The 15,839-nt window shown below is 41.2% G+C and overlaps 1 protein-coding gene across 11 annotated transcripts in view; it reads right to left on the reverse strand.

Moving 5' to 3' along the window:
* ST6GAL1 (ST6 beta-galactoside alpha-2,6-sialyltransferase 1) overlaps nucleotides 1-15,839 on the reverse strand; it is a 94,073-nt gene that overhangs the window by 45,990 nt on the left and 32,244 nt on the right. Inside the window, exon 1 of one of the 11 annotated variants that reach the window (XM_014068675.2) lies at nucleotides 14,881-15,249. The exons of the other annotated variants lie outside the window; for them this stretch is intronic. The gene's annotated coding sequence lies outside the window, so the exon portion shown is untranslated. Of the gene's footprint in view, nucleotides 1-14,880; nucleotides 15,250-15,839 lie in introns of those variants that run through there. 11 annotated transcript variants of the gene reach the window in all.

The following is a 15,839-nucleotide window of genomic DNA, read 5'->3' on the forward strand; positions in this document are numbered from 1 at the left end:
AAAGAGGTAGGAAGAAAAGGGGAAGAGAGGGAAAGAGCAGAAAGACAAAGAGGATGAAGTTGATAGGCAAGAGGAAGGGGGAAGGAAGGAAAAAAGAAAAAGAGGGAGAGAGGAAAGAAGAAAAGATGGAACTAGAAAGGAAAGAAGGGAGGGAGGGAGGAAAGGGGAAGACAGGGAAAGAGCAGAAAGACAGAGAAGGTGAAGGTAGATAGGCAGAAGGAAGTGAGGAGTCTCGAGGAGGGGGAAAACATTTAGTGACCAAAGTTACAATGGCATTGAAAAAAGTGACTGATGACCATTTTTCACACTTAGCGACCGTTGCGACCATTTTTCACACTTAGCGACCGTTGCAGCACCCAAGGTGTTCCCCATTCTGGCAAACAAAGCTATTTTGACATTGCTCCCATTTTCCACTACATATTTATTTGATTCCTATTCAAGAGAATTACTTTATATATAGTCAATATAGGCACAGAGTTAAATTTTTTAAACATTTTCTAATGGTGGTGTGCCTCGTGATTTTTTTCATGAAAAAAGTGTGCCTTTGCACAAAAAAGGTTGAAAAACACTGCTCTAAAAGACCATGCAGCTGCTTAAGAACTCAAAATACAGGAAAATGTTTCTGCTGCCTTCAGGGAGGTCTCGGAGGAGATTTGGGGGATTAAAGAACTAATCCAGATTCACAACCAAGAGATCAGAAAAGATATTATGGAAACCTTTAAAGGCTTGTCTGGCTATGTATCTTTATTGGATGATAAAGTGGAAGAAATTAACGAGTCTAATGTCAATATAGCAAATAAAGTGGAGGAAGTCCAAAATAAGGTTCACGATGCAGAAACTAAAATCACAATGCTACAATATAGGCAGATGGAATTTGCTCTGAGAATAAGAGGCCTTAAAGAGAATAATAAAGAAAACCTGAAGGAGATTCTTTCAGAAGACTTTGATCAATTAGTAGGTCAACCAAGAATGGACTATGACTGGCAAATAAACAAAATATACTACATTAACTCATGGATTGCCAGACAGAAACAACTTCCAAGAGACAGTGTAGTCTATTTTGCCACAAGGAATATAAGGAACCTGATACTACAAGAGTCCTATAAAACCAAGTTGCAGATTGCAGGCCAGGAGGTGATAGTATTGAAGGAAATTCCACCCAAAATGTTGAGATCCAGAAAAGACTATGCATTCGTAGGGGACGAACTCAAAAACTGCCAGATACAATACAGATGGGAAGCACCAGCCGGATTAGTGGTCAACTACCTGGGACAAAGACACCCTCTTAACTCAGTTTGGAAGGCCAGAGATTTTTACAGCAATGTACTAAAGGCTGATTATCCCTCATCTCCAGGATCTAGAGAAAGGGAGAAAGTAGGAGAGGCCAGACAGCAAGACGCCCAAGGATCATTGAAGGTGGCCCAAGTTTTGAATCCTCTGGTGGAGTTAGAAGGAGTTAAGGAGCAAAGACAAACCTGAGCGGCTACCAGACGTAAGGAACAAGAACTAAAGAAGTAACAAGCCCAGCAACAAGCCCAGACAACGGCTCAAGAAGCCATAAATATTAGCTCAGAAGTGGTGGGAGGAGCCAGGCCGAAAATCAAATTACAGGATTTCCAGGTGGCTCTTAAAGAGCTTCAGGGAACTAAAGATGACAATTCAATTTTTAACTTGGAATGTCAATGGCTTAAATTCACCACAGAAAAGGAAAAAATAAAGCATTATTTGAAACAATTCAAAAATGATGTAATTTGTCTGCAAGAAACACATATTAGAACAAATGGCCAGAAATATTTGATGAATGCAAGACTGGAACAACATTTTGTGGCCTCCACCTCGGAGAAGAAAAATGGTATAGTTATATACCCAAGAAAGGACATAAAGGCTGAACTAATTGAAGCAGACTCTCAAGGAAGATATATTGCAATAGATCTATTATTAGAAGGAAAAAAGATACTCTTAATGGGAGTATATGCCCCTAATCAACAACAAGAAAAATTCTACAAGATGGCCCATACCAAGTTAATACAATGGGATTACAGATCCTGCATATTAATGGGTGACTGGAATGGAGTTTTGGATACCAAGAAAGATAAGAAGGATCTTTTGCAAAATATCCAAACACGTGCGAAACTACCTAAGTCTTTTTTTGATATGATGGATGATTTGGAGCTAAGAGATATTTGGCGAGAAAGGAATGCTAAAGAACAGGACTTTTTTCATTTTTTTTCTGATAGACATCAATCTTTTTCTAGGATTGACTTTATACTAACTACAAATGATTTGCTTTCTAAGGTAAAGAAGATGAAGATATGTTCCAGAACCTTAACAGATCATAACCTGGTCTGGATGGAATTGGAATATGGGAAGGAATCTATAAGGTGTTGGAGGTTAAATGAAAATTTATTTGGATATGAGAAAAATGTCAATGAATGTAAAAAATTGCTGAGAGAATATTTTGTTCTTAATATGAACAGGGGTACATCTATGGAAATGGTTTGGGATGCAAGCAAAGCGTATATGAGAGGAGTCCTAATAAATTTAAATAAGCTAAATAGACATAGACGCGGGAAAAAAGAAAGGAACTAGAGGAAGAGATAAAGAAGAAAGAGCAGGAGTTAATATCCAACTCAGGTGACAAGAAGACAAAAGAGGCAATTACCTTATTACAAGCACAATTTAATATGTTGATGTCAGATCAGATGGCTACTAATTTGTTATATTATAGTATTATGCTAAACATAATACTTTTTGCAATGTAAACAAACCAGGCAGATGGTTAACATATATGACGAGGAAAATAACATAAATCTCGTACCATACAAAAAATATACTATAAAGGTAAAGAAGTTCATCAACAGGATATGATCCAAAAGGCCTTCTTAGAATTTTACACAGGATTGTACACTGGTGATAAAATACAAGGCTTAGATATAGATAAATACTTGGAGAAAGAAAAAATACCTATAGTTAAAGATGAGCAAAGGGAGAGATTGAACCAACCAATAACGTCGGAGGAAATCCTCCAGGTAATTAAACAGTTAAAAGCTGGGCAAGCACCTGGTACAGATGGTTTGACAGTGGTTTACTATAAAAAATTACAATTAGAAATGGTAGAACCCCTTAAGGAATTATTTAATAGAATCCAAATGGAAGGAAAGGTACCTCCATCTTGGAGAACAGCTTTTATATCCTTGATTCCCAAAGAAGATCAAGATCTCAGCCAGCCAAAAAATTATAGGCCTATATCATTACTCAACACAGATTACATTTTTTTTGCCAAAATATTAGCAAACAGGTTGATATTAGCTATACAGCAACTGATTCACAATGATCAAACTGGTTTTATACAAGGGAGACAAATGAGAAGTAATGTAAGACAAATTGTTAATATATTGGAGTATCTGGGAAAGAATAACCAAGTCCCCGTAGCGCTTATATTTCTGGACGCGGAGAAAGCATTTGATCGAGTGAATTGGCAATTCCTAATGAAAATAATGCAAAAGATGCAAATTGGAGAGAGAGAATTTCTACAAGATGTTTTATAGATGGCATTTAGATCCTTAAAAATTGGCTTGTATTTATCCGAATTTACAACTTAAATGCTGGAGATGTGATTGTGCTGATGCTATGTATTATCATATGTGGTGGACTTGTAAAAAGGTCAAAGCATTTTGGATAAAAATATGGTGGATTATGCAAAATATTTTTAAAAAGAAGATAAAGTTTACTCCCCAGTTATTCTTGTTAGGTATAATTACTGATTGTACAGTTATAGAGATTAATTTGATTCTGAACCCAACAACAGCAGCAAGACTGTTGGTGGCACAATACTGGAAGAAGGAAGATTTGCCTACTATTCAAGAATGGACTTTAAAAGTAAAAACTTAGCAGAGATGGCTAAAATATCAGCAAATCTCAAAAATCATTCAGATGAGAAATATAAGCTGGAATGGAGAAGATGGATTGATTATATTCAAAATAAACATGAGACTAAGAAATTCCAGATAGCTTTTGACTGAATGAGTAAGGAATGATACAACTTGTTGTCAGCTTTACAAAAGGGGAATTAAAGTACAAGTGAGGAATGATGCTAAAGCCTGTTAGTTTATTTTAGAATATGGTTGTTAAATGTTTATATCCTGTATTTGCTCTGGGAGGTTGGGGGGGGGGGTGAGCCTGGGGGGGGAGGTGGGTTGGGGGGGAGGCGAGGTATATATTTGTAAAACGTTTAAAAAAAACTTTTAATAAAAAAATAAAATAAATAAATAGTCTTTGTATGTTCCCCAAAGAGAACCCATACAAAAAATGCTGAGCCTGCTTTGGCTATCAAAATCTCATCCAAGCCTGAAGCCACATACCACATGGCCATCATAATTCTTGGTATCTCAACTTGATTAACTTTGCAAATTGGTTGGGAAGAAAGAGGAATAATATGCTCTAATTAAATTTCACGAGAAAGACAAAAGAACAATATAATAATGATTCATACATCATTTTATCTAAAAGAAGGACCTTTCAAAAACAACACTAAACTATGTGAAAGCAGTGAGAACTGAAGAATAATATGCTTGCTGTATCTTCATTAAAATCTGGATATAATTACACTGTTCAGATGGAAAAAAGGACATTGTTCTGGTAGAAGGAAGGAAGGAAGGAAGGAAGGAAGGAAGGAAGGAAGGAAGGAAGGAAGGAAGGAAGGAAGGAAGGAAAGGAAGAAAGGAAGGAAGGAGATTAGCATTTTTAAACTTACATGCTGGCATGTAGTTCCAGCCATAATCATTGGAACCCACTCAGGAAAAAAAAAATGCACCCATATTCTAAATCCATCATAATGTACTGATGCTGTTTTTTTCCCCCATGGTATTTTAAGGTTCACTACAGAAGAAATAGTAGTGACTGGGCAGGCAAAGGAAGTGGGTGGGTGGGGCAAGCATGGTGCAGACTGGCAGGGCGAGTGAGTGGTGAGTATGCAGGCGGGGGACCAAGGAAGTGGCAGGCCAGGGGAGGGACCGTTCCGGTGCGGAGTCTCCAGAAGCCCCAGTATGGGAAGGCATGCTAAATTCTTTGAACCGGTCCGTGCAGACCAGAGCAGACTGGCTGAAACCCACCCCTGACATAAGACAATAATGTGAATAGGACTGTTGGGAAATATTCAAGAGAATTCAGTTTATCTTGAATTCTCTTAAATACTTTCCTACAGTCCTATTCACATTTTTCATGCATTCCAGTTACACTGTCTTGATCTACTTTAATTATTCTCCACACATTTAAAACTAGATGAATTTCAAATGTGCAAGACTATAGTTCACACAGTTACGTAGTCTACTTTCTTACCCATAAAATAATTACTTAGAATCCCAGAGTCATATTAATGCAGAAGGTTGCTTAACCATTTGGAGAAAACTGGTTTGCTAGCTGGAGAAAAAGTTGTAATAATTCCAGCTGCTAGGAGTCACACAACTTTATTACATAACTGATAGCAGAGTGTATTCATTACTTGCAAGCTCCATGTAAGCTCCTAAGCAACCATATAAACCAATAAATAGGTATAAAGTCTGGGTTAGATCAGGAATAAATTGTAATATATTAACCTTCTATTGTCTATTCACCTGCAAAGAGTAAGAATCAAGCAAACGAAAGGGTGGAAAGGTTACATCAAATTGAGAGGAAGAAATAGAAATGTGAAATTTAAATTTAAAATAAAGTGCAGTCAAAAGCACACGAAAGGATTGGGAAGAAGAAAACAGAGCACATGGGAGATGAAGGGAATGTACATTTTTATTTTCTCCATTTTATTGAGGTAAAATTCTGGACTCCAGAGAAAAGTATGGAAATCCCAATGGTCATGATCCAGAATAATAACTTTAGTAACCTAATGTAGCAAAATCAACACTTCTTAAGTATTGTTTAACAATCTTTTGAAATCTCTAAAAAATAACAAATCAATGAAACCAAAATACCCATTTTAGTGTTGCAGTTAACAATGAAGTCTTTAAGCTGGGAAAATTAACTTGGATCATCTTTGCAACAAACATATTTTGATATCACATTACACTGCAATGTCATTGTACTTTTAACCATTTTCTTTCATAACAGATTTTTGACTATTTCAACATTTACTCAGTTCACTTTATCTTAGCTTAAACAAACCACCAAGCTAAAAATCCCTGGCATCAGGAAGTGTTTTTCTAGTAGTTATATTAAAAAGGATTGCATTAACAATTGCATTAGCAACTAACAAAGTTAAATATTTGCTTTCCAGGAGTCCTATTTTATTAATTTATGTCAGTTTTTTTCATTAGTAGATGGGGCTACCCCTGAAAAGCTTCGGAGACTACAGCTAGTCCAGAATGCAGCTGCGCGAGCGATATTGGGTGTACCAAGATACACCCATATTACACCTATCCTCCGCGAGCTGCACTGGCTGCCAATTGGTCATTACCTTTAAAGCCCTACATGGTTCAGGACCAGCGTATTTGCGAGACTGCCTACTGCCACATACCTCCCAACGGCCGATAAGATCCCACAGGGTGGGCCTCCTTAGGACGCCGTCAGCCGGACAGGGTCGGCTGGCGGGCCTCGGAGGGGAGATCCTTCTCTGTGGCTGCTCCGACCCTGTGGAATCAGCTACATCCAGAGGTCGGGACCTCACCCACCCTCATGGCCTTCAGAAAAACCATTAAAATCTGGCTGTTCCGGCAGGCCTGGGGCTGTTGACCTTATTATGTAGGATCCAGCCCCGATCAGAACGTATGCATGTTGGGGAATTTTTAAAATTATTTTTATTTTACTTTGTTTTTCTTTTGCTCTTGTAAGCCGCCCGGAGTCCTCCGGGATTGGGCGGCCTATAAATCTAATAAATTGAATTGAATTGAATAGTACATTAGCAAAACACTTGATTGCCAAGTAATAGATTTAATTGGTTTTATGGGACTTTGAAGTCACATCTTGTCCCCATTCCACCCCTCTTCGTCCTCCCACTGCCGCCCACTACCTTTCGGCCACGCAGCGTACGCCAGCCATCAGGCCTTCCCTCGTGAAAGCCATGGGCTGGCATATGCTAGCTTCCTTCCGCCGCCGCCCACCCCCTTTCAGTCACATGGTGTACATTGTTGGGTGAAAACAGAGGTCCCTTCTGTTACCTGTAGTGTAGTCCTCAGCTTACAACCACAATCAAGTCTAATATTGTTTTATTTCTCACGCAGTTAGTATTATTTAACAGGATGAAGAGGCAACAGAGTATAACTGCTAGGACAGTCATCTTTCCTATGTAAGTAACTTTATTGCTTTGTGTGTTTGTTTCATTCTTAATATAGTTGTGCAAGCAATTAAAGTCTTCCCTTCTGTATTTCTTTTTGCAGGCCATTCATTGGAGCAGGTGGTCAATGGGTGACTTCAATACACAAAAGGACAGTAATCTTCCTTTTCTATTATTTTGTGTACTGGTTTCATCCTAATGCAGTGCATGCAATGAAAGAGTTCATTTCTGTGTCTCTTCTTTGTGCAGGCCATTCATTGAAGTCAGTGATATTGAAGACTGGCAAGGACAGTCATCTTCCTTCTGTAAGTAGCTCTTTTATTGTTTTGTGTACTTCTTTTAATCTTGTTTAAGTAGTAAGTACACAAAATAATAATTTCTTTTTTTAATCTTTTTGTAGATCATACATTGGGGCAAAGAATTCAGTGACATTGTCTTCGCCATTCCCACCTGCTCACATGGCTGGCAAGCCACTCCCACCTGGTCACATGGCTGGCAAGCCACACCCACCTGGTTACATGGCCGGGAAGCCACTCCCACCCAATCACATGGCTGGCAAGCCACTCCCACAAAGCAGGCCACACCTACAGAAGAGGTTCCAAAAAATTTTGAAACTCACCACTGATACAGAGCATATATAAAGTTCTACATCAGCATCTCAGTGAATGGTAGCCATTATTATCTATAGCTGTCATTCCCAACTTTTTTTGGCCATGCCCCACATAAGCATCTTTAAAATCCTGATGCCCTCCCTGTGACATACACTGTATTTTTCAGAGTATAAGATGCACCTTCCCCCCCCCCAAAGAGGGTGAAAATCTGGTGTGTCTTATACACTAAATACAACATTTTTGGCCTTCTGAAACCCCACCCCGTGCATCCCATTTTTCACAAAAATGGATATGCAGTGGGTTTGGGAGGCCTGTAGAGTGTTCTTGGGGGCCCGGGAGGGCAAAAATGAGTGAAAAAGAGCTCATTTTTCACAAAAACAGGTGTTTTTGCCCTTCCAAGCTTCCAGGAGCACTCTGCAGGCCTTCGAAACTCTCTGTACACCCAGTTCTTGTGAAAAACGGGACATGCAGAGGGTGTGGGAGGCCTGCAGACTGCTCCTGGGGGCTGGGAAGGGCAAAAACATTTTTTTAAAAAATTTACCTCTTCAAAATCTTGGTGCATTTTATACTCCGGTGCATCTTATAGTCCGAAAAATATGGTAATTCTTACTTTACTCAAAAAGTGAACTCTACACACAGGCCAATAACTTGGTTTAAACAAGGTTCAAACTGCCCTCATTAAAAATCAAATTGAGGGAACCACTGTTCTACAGTTAATGTACATAATTTGTAATTTATTTGTAAACTGTAATAACATCAATCAACAGTGCAGAACTCTGAGTAACTGGGGACATAAATTTGTTTTTTCAGTGCTGGAGAACAAGTCTCAGCTATAAGAAAGGCATGGAAAACCTCTTCTCTTTGTCCTGATGGTGATAGGCAGGGCCGGATTTAGATGAAAAGAGGCGTTAGGCTATTCCACTTATGAGGCCCTTTCACCTACCATTTTTAAGTTTGTAAATTGCATGAGAGACAATAAAATACATCATTACTGTGATATATATCTATATATATAGCTGGCCTCCCGACGGATGGCGGCTCTGCTCTGCGGCAAAGGCAGCGAGGCCAGCCGCCTCCCCTGCTGTGCTCAGCTGCCCGGCTCGGCCCCCTCGCCCTCACCTGCCTGGCTGCTGGTGGGCTCCATGTCAACGGGGCAGCTACTGGGAGCGGCCGCGCCTCTCGCCCGACCGCCAGTGCCGGGAACGTGGGCAGGCTCCCCAACTGCTGCGGCGCTGGAACGATCTTAACCAATACATTTTTATGTTTGTTTATTAGTCATATGCGTAGAATTTCTCCTTATTTTCGGTTCAGTGTTTTAATGTTCACTGTTTTTAGAATAGTGTAATTTTAATTTTGCTAACAATTTGAATGTAGGCCCCTCTTGATCTTGAGGCCCTAGGCTGAAGCCTAGTTAGCCTATAGGAAAATCCGGCCCTGATGATAGGAATGTAATTCAAAAGAATATGTTCATTTGAAAATATTAAATCTTATCTCAAGATTGAATCAGCACTTTGCTACACCCACAGTTAGATAACAGGAGGCAGAGAGTTTCAGGTATGCATTTTTGATATTGTTTATAAATTGTCAACTGTTTAGTTAATCATTAATCATTACAGGCAGGAGAAGGTGAGGCACAGTTGCTTAAGTGAGAATTCTTGGTACCCTCGATTAATTATAATTCCTAGGTTTCAGTGAATTAGATGACATAGATTTAATGATAATAATTGATATAAATTTGCAATTTAAGTCTTCTATGATTTAAACACACTAACACAAAAATAATATTTGCCATTTAAGATATATGCTGTGTATGTAATTTGTATATGATACAATTATACTCCCCACCCCAAAGTAGATATGAAAACTTATTACAAAGAAAAACATGAAGGCACACACATTTATTTAATAAAACAGGTAGCCCCTAAAACTGATAAGCTTTACAATTATCTATCCCATAATAAATCTGCTAGCTTTTAATGTATCACAAATTCTTTCTAACTTTTGTTACTAGCTCTGATTTAAATAGAATGGCTTCCATGCCATCCCGTCAGCACAGTTCAGCTCGAGGCTGATTCTCCCCAGGTGGGACCAGTCAACTGCAGCGGGCCATGCTGCCAGCCCACTGCTGCTTCCCATGATCGGGTTGAGTCCAGGACAGTAGTGGAGTCCTCCATAGCGCAGGAGGCAGTTACTACTGGTTTGGCAAATACTGCCTAGCTGGGCTTACAACCTGAGCAAGGTTTGGTCAAGTGCCACCTCCACCATGGCTGACTACACCTCCATGGTTCAGGGCTGCTTTTGATGGGAGGACAAGTTGGCCTTCTACCTAAATTGGGTGTAGGTGCACATTGACCATTATCAGGATGTCTATGCCAATGACCAAGAAATCACCCAAGCCATCACGGAGTACCTATGCAGGGAAGCAGCGGAATGGGTAACTCAGTTGCACAACAAAGATGTGCCAGAACTAGGGAATGTCAATTATTATCTCCGGAAATTGAATAATAGGTTCAAAAATGAAGCCCAAGCCCAAGAAGTGGAGGCAGAAATTAAGGCCATCAAGCAAAGGGGGTGCCCAGCCAACGAATATGTTAGAACATTTTGCAGAATTGCCAGAAAACTGTGACATTGGCCTGAATGCTTTCTAGCCCACTTTTTAAAATGAGGGCTTAGACAAAGAACTATGCCACACTTGCATCTGATAGGGAATCCCAGACTGCATCCATGGTACCAAATGGCCATAACCATTGAGTTCCACCAGTACCAAAAGGAAGCTCCAGAGAAAAAAGCCCAAGAGACAATTGGGCCGGTGAACTTCACCCGCTAAGCTGTTCAGTTCTCTCCTCCCTCTGAAGGGGAAGATGGAACTCTGGCTAAAGGAAGCCCAGTGCTGGCAACCAGGGACAGCAATGAGGACAGCAAGGATGTCCTGATGGTAAGTGAAGCCATCCATTCATTCACTATCAAATCAAAGCTAATCATGCCGAAAACAAGGGTAGAGGGAGAAGTAGAAGCCATCATAGATACAGAGTTCACCCAATGCTTGATTATCCTCCCTCTCATCAAAAAGCTAGGGATCAGGACAAAGCCTCTAATCTATCTCATATGCTTCAAGCAAGTCAATGGGTGGATAATTGGGGGGGGGGAGAACCCCTGCCACATTAGTCACCGAGGCCATAAGGTTAGAGATGGGCCACCACTGGGAACTGATCCGATTCCTTTGTGGTGCCAAAGGTAACAGAAGCTGTCTTCCTAGGCCTGGCAAGGCTAGACAAGTAGAGGCCCAATATCTCAAGGGAAGACGGCTACTGGAAGCTGAGACTGGAAGTAGGCCCCTTCCCCCTCCTGACCCCACAAAGGGAGGATGTAACCGGTGATTAAGTGCCACCAAACAAAGCAAGAAAACTGCCGCTGCCATCAAGCCACTACCAGGGAGCTCCCAGATCTTTAGGGAGAACCGAGACTTGGCAGGAACTTTCAGTGGAGTGCAACTCCCTTCCTCCTCACTGCCCCTCAGATTGCGCCATAGTGTTTGTGCGAGGAGCCAAACTGCCCAAGCCAAAGATGTACTCCATGATCCCAAAAGAAATGACAGAATTGTGGGAGTACATTGACACCAACTTAGCTTGGGGATTCCTACCGCTGGGCGAGATCATTCGGAGGCACGGGATAAGATACCACCAATATGCGGACGATACGCAGCTGTATCTGTCCGCCCCGTGCCAACTCAATGAAGCGGTGGACGTGATGAACCGGGGTCTTGAAGCCGTTAGGGACTGGATGAGGGCTAACCAGCTTGTACTCAACCCGGAGAAGACCGAGTGGTTGTTGTGTTTCCCTCCCAATAATTTGGTTAGTGTTCCATCACTCAGGCTGGGGGGTCAAATTTTATACCCCTCAGACAGGGTTCGCAACTTGGGAGTCCTCCTGGACCCACAGCTGACCTTTGACCACCATCTGACGGCTGTGACCAGGGGGGCATTTGCCCAGGTTCGCCTGGTGCGCCAGTTGCGACCCTACCTGAACCGGGAGGCTCTCACAACAGTCACTCGGGCCCTTGTGACCTCTAGGCTGGAATACTGCAACGTGCTCTATATGGGGCTGCCCTTGAAGAGCATCCGGCGACTTCAGCTAGTCCAGAATGCGGCCGCGCGAGTGATTGTGGGTGCACCTCGGTTCGCCCACATAACACCTATCCTCCGCGAGCTGCGCTGGCTACCTGTTGATCTCCGGGTGCGCTTCAAGGTCCTACTTACCACCCTTAAAGCCCTTCATGGCAGTGGATCTGCGTACTTGAGAGACCGCCTCCTGCCAATTACCTCCTCGTGACCTATCCGATCGCACAGATTAGGCCTCCTCCGAGTTCCATCTGCCAGTCAGTGTCGACTGGCAACTACGCGGAGGAGAGCCTTTTCAGTAGTAGCTCCGACCCTTTGGAACGATCTCCCCGTGGAGATTCGTACCCTCACCACCCTCCAGACCTTCCGCGCAGCCCTCAAGACCTGGCTATCCCGTCAGGCCTGGGGATAAAGATCGTAATCTGTCCCCACCCGAATGATGAATGTTGTGTTTTATTTTTACTTGCACTGTTTTCATGTTTATTGTTTTATTGTCTTGTATCCCCTTCCCTATAAATTGTAAGCCGCCCTGAGTCCCCTCAGGGAAAAGGGCGGCCTATAAATAATAAACTAACTAACTAACTAACTACAGCCGGTTAAGTCCAGAGTGGTTGCCCCAGTCCTCTTCAAACAGAAGAAAGACAGGTTGATGAGGTTACATGTGGATTTTAGAAGAATTAACAAGTGTGTGTGTGCAAAACACATACTCTCTCCCCCTCATAAAGGACATGCTAGGCCATAAAATTCAAGACAATAAATGCAGGTCCCCCTCCCCCAGCCACCTTTCAAAGTGGGCACTATGGTCTATATATCCACAAAATACTTAAAACTGAAGTTAGATTGTGGTGGGGAGAGAGAGAGATGGAGGGAGGGGGGGAGGGAGGGAAGGAGGGAGAGAGAGAGAGAAAGAGAGAGGGGGGCTATGGATATGTTCTTGATCTGAATAAATCATTGTCCCCTGTAAATTCTATGCCCCCTATAAAGTGTCATTTATAATTGAACACAAATGTTATTTATTTATTTATTAAATTGATATGCCACCTAATTTCTTGCAGAATTCAATGAATGTCATGAAATATGTAACAATAAATCTAATTTCAAAATGCTGTTAAAAATACTCTTCCTTGATTATTTTATTTTATGTTAGTTCTTTAGTTTTTTCTTTTCCTGGTCAGAAGTTATGGTTGCCCAATAAGAACAAATAAATTTCTTAAACATTTTACTGTAGTAGCATATCTCTCCCTCTCTCCCTCTCATTTTTTTTACTAGTGTCACAGAAGGATAATTGCCATAAATGTGATTTTAAAGTACAAAATATATAAACACAAACAACAACCACAAAAAACCTTACTGCAAGCATGAGATATAACAGCTTTCTTAATGTAGCATTCTTTAGAAGTGTTATCCTATTTTGGTCATTATCCTCAGGAAACATAGCCAATGTTGTAATTGCAAGTGACAAAACTTTAATATGAAATACACTATATTGCCAAAAGTATTTACTCACCCATCCACATAATCAGAAGCAGTTGTGAGCGAATACTTTTGGCAATATAGTGTAAGTTGGAGAAGAACAGAATATAAATTTTAGCCCTGTGCTTCCCAACTGAAATATAATATTGCAATATGACTAGGTACTTAGTTAAATTCTAAAAGTCAGTGAAATGTATATTTTAATTAAACCAAAAGAAACAAATTTGGAAACAAAAAGGCAACTAAAAATCACAAAATAAAGAGCAATAGAGAGCCGAGGTGGCGCAGTGGTTAGAGTGCAGTACTGCAGGCCACTTCAGCTGACTGTTATCTGCAGTTCAGCGGTTCTAATCTCACCGGCTCAAGGTTGACTCAGCCTTCCATCCTTCCGAGGTGGGTGAAATGAGGACCCAGAGTGTGGGGGCGATATGCTGACTCTGTAAACCGCTTAGAGAGGGCTGAAAGCCCTATGAAGCGGTATATAAGTCTAACTGCTATTGCTATAAAACCATTAAACCACAGTTGTGTGTGTGTGTGTGTGTGTGTGTGTGTGTGTGTGTGTGTGTGTGTATGAGAGGGAGGGACGTGGTGGCTCAGTGGCTAAGACACTGAGCTTGTCAATCAGAAAGGTTGGCAGTTTGGCAGTTCAAATCCCTAGCGCCACATAACAGAGTGAGCTCCTGTTACTTGTCCCAGCTTCTGCCAACCTAGCAGTTTGAAAGCATGTAAAAATGCAAGTAGAAAAATAAAAATAGGAACCACCTTTGGTGGGAAGGTAACAGTGTTCTGTGAGCCTTTGACATTTAGTCATGTCAGCCACGTGACCACGAAGACGTCTTCAGATAGCACTGGCTTTTCGGCTTTGAAATGGAGATGATCACCACCCCCTAAAGTCGGGAACAACTAGCACATATGTGCGAGGGAAACCTTTTTACCTTATGAGGGATGGGGTGGAAATAGCACATGTGGCAATAAGAGTGGTAAAGCGTAATTATTTCTTCATCCTTATTGCGTCTGTAAGTCTGACTGGCAGCCCTGTTTAAAGGAACTAGGTCCCTCTGAATAAGCAGGAACCACAGGGGTTGCTGTGAGGAATATTCTCAACATCTGTTAAATGAGCATAGCAGTAGACTTATATACCGCTTCATAGGCCTTTCAGGCCTCTCTAAGCGGTTTACAGAGAGTCAGCATATTGCCCCCAACAATCTGGGTCCTCATTTTACCCACTTCGGAAGGATGAAAGGCTGAGTCAACCCTGAGCCGGTGAGATTTGAACCGCTGACCTGCTGATCTAGCAGTAGCCTGCAGTGCTGCATTTAACCACTGCGCCACCTTGGCTCTCACTCAACTTTGCTTGGACTTGGATTCTAGTAGGGCAGAGACTTTGGAGGTGATAGACACAACTGTATCTTGTTACCTGGGAAGAATTTGAAGTGAGGGTCCTTGGGGTTATGAGCCTGGCCACTGGTGTTCTGGGATCCATTTTCCATGTTGTTAGGTCCAACTGATGATTTATGCTTCTGTGCTGGAGGGAGTGCTACTATCTGTCCTGAAGGAGGCATGGGTGCACAATCTTCTCAAGAGGTCAACGTTGGGCCCCCACAATATTGGACTTTCATACTGCAACAGTGACAGAACGGATTATTTCTGCCAAAGCATCTTTATCTACTGAGAGCTGTAACTGATATAGATGTCCAAGTCTTCCTTGGGCATGGATTCTCTTTGCTGCTTAAGAAGGAATCCATTATCAACATGATCTATTCAGCAGTTAAGGATACCTGAAACTGGATAAAGGTATATAAAGCTTGTAACAGTGGTTCCCAAACGTGGCCACTTTAAGACTTGTGGACTTCAACTCCCAGAATTCTCCAGCCAGCTGGCTGGAGAATTCTGGGAGTTGAAGTCCACAAGTCTTAAAGTGGCCACGTTTGGGAACCACTGGCTTATAATAACAAGCTTATTTACAGACTTGAACATTATTTAGTAAGAAATTTTTTTAAATGCTATTTGATTAATAATAGTTTGAAGAATGTCAGTCCACGTAAACTATTCCACAAAATCTCCCTCTGTATGGTATCTGCTTTTATAATCCTGCTAACTAAGTAAGTAAATCTTTATTACTGTCAAAGACCAGCAATACACATTAGTTTTTACAATATATTAAAAAGTACTGCTATTAAGATATAATAAAAAAAATACTGAGATTAAAAGTGGAAAATGACATACATGTTCTCAGATTGTTTGGGTCACTCTCTGATTTACCTGGGTGCAACGCTATTAAGTATAGGAGTAAATACAATGGTCCAAAGATCGTTAGAGATATGTCCAGATAATTGGTACAAGATGACAACTATACTTCTGTAGCCAATTTTTTTC

The sequence above is a fragment of the Thamnophis sirtalis genome, unplaced genomic scaffold, assembly GCF_051295495.1.
Source record: "Thamnophis sirtalis isolate CommonGarterSnake01/CBP01778 unplaced genomic scaffold, rThaSir2_p1.2 scaffold_11, whole genome shotgun sequence".
Taxonomy (NCBI): Eukaryota; Metazoa; Chordata; class Lepidosauria; order Squamata; family Natricidae; genus Thamnophis; species Thamnophis sirtalis.